At 38.3% G+C, this 1,376-nt stretch overlaps 1 non-coding gene across 1 annotated transcript; it reads left to right on the top strand.

Annotated features, from left to right (window-relative positions):
* Nucleotides 1-1,300: 1,300 nt before the first annotated feature.
* TRNAA-UGC (transfer RNA alanine (anticodon UGC)) lies at nucleotides 1,301-1,376 on the top strand. The gene has a single exon. It is a non-coding gene; the product is annotated as a tRNA-Ala (tRNA).

The following is a 1,376-nucleotide window of genomic DNA, read 5'->3' as shown; positions in this document are numbered from 1 at the left end:
GGTGGCAAACGGGGATAGAATATTCTGCGCTTTCCATCTTCCTGCTGCACAGCCAGGGTCACCTGAGGCTCCGGACTGGCGTTCCAGCTGGAAGCACGGCGTAGGCTGGGCAGCAGTCTTCGCCAGTGCGCATGTGCTGGGCACTCGGTCAAGAGTCCAGAAGGAGTCCAGTTCCCCATGCTCTTAGGTTTTGAATTTTAAATGAAGTTTTGTTTTATGCTCTAAGGTTTAAAATATAAAATAATGTTGTGCTTTTTAGAATATTTTGCTGTCATTAATTCTGTTAGAGCCCCAAAGCTTCACCCAAGAAGCCTAATGTGCCTTTATCACTCTCAGTGAAACTAGACACATACTCGGTTTACCTTACGGTGACCTGTAAGCAGGAATTACTTAAAACAAATTTATATCTTGAACCAGTTTACATTGCTGCTGCTCTCTTGTCCTTATACTTCATGAGTCTGTGCAAGTTAATTAGGGTCCCTTCCTCTTGCCTGAGGTTCCCAGACTAGCACCCTAATTTTTATGTAACAGTATTCATGTGGTCGGTTCTGCATTCCCTTCATTATTATACCTTTTACACTACCCTCTTATCGGGCAAAACCATGATTTTTAGGAAGATAAATGCATCGTGTTTTATACGTGTTGAAAATTTCCAAACCCTGACAACTAGTCTCCTAATATCATTCATTGTTCCATAGTTTTTAGGAAATTCAGAAACAAACTTGTTTGTATTTATATAAGAAAGAAGTCTGGTTTTTATAATATTCAGGAAATTTAAAATCCTAGACCTCTTTTTTTATAATACCTCATCTATATATTGCTCTGTGTGTTCACCACCCAAAGTCAAATCTCCTTCCATCACCATATATTGGACCCCCTATTCCTTTCACCGTCTTCCCTCGCCTTTTCCCTCTGATAACCAACATACTGTGTTCTGGGTTTATGAGTTTTTGTTTGTTTATTTGTCATTTGTTCAATTGTTGTTTTCAGTTTTCTATCCCACATATGAGTAAAACCATATGGTTCTTGACTTTTCCTGTTGGACTTTTTTCACTTAGCATGATATTCTCAAGATCCATTCATGTTGTCACAAAAAATTCTAGACCTTGATATTCCATTATACTTGTATTGAAATTTAATATTTGACATAATCAAAAGAGTGAAAAGACAAGCTAACAAATGGGAGAAAATATTTATAAATTATGTATCTGGTAAGAGTTTAATATCCAGAATATATAAAGAAGTACTGAAACTCAACAACACAAAAACAAGTAGTCCAATTTAAAAATGGGCAAAAAAAGCCCTGGCCAGTTGGCTCAGTGGTAGAGCATCAGCCTTGCATGCAGGAGTCCCAGGTTCGATTCCCGGTCAGGGCA

The sequence above is a fragment of the Saccopteryx leptura genome, chromosome 1, assembly GCF_036850995.1.
Source record: "Saccopteryx leptura isolate mSacLep1 chromosome 1, mSacLep1_pri_phased_curated, whole genome shotgun sequence".
NCBI classification, from domain to species: Eukaryota; Metazoa; Chordata; class Mammalia; order Chiroptera; family Emballonuridae; genus Saccopteryx; species Saccopteryx leptura.
This window is presented reverse-complemented; position numbering and strand designations above follow the sequence as displayed.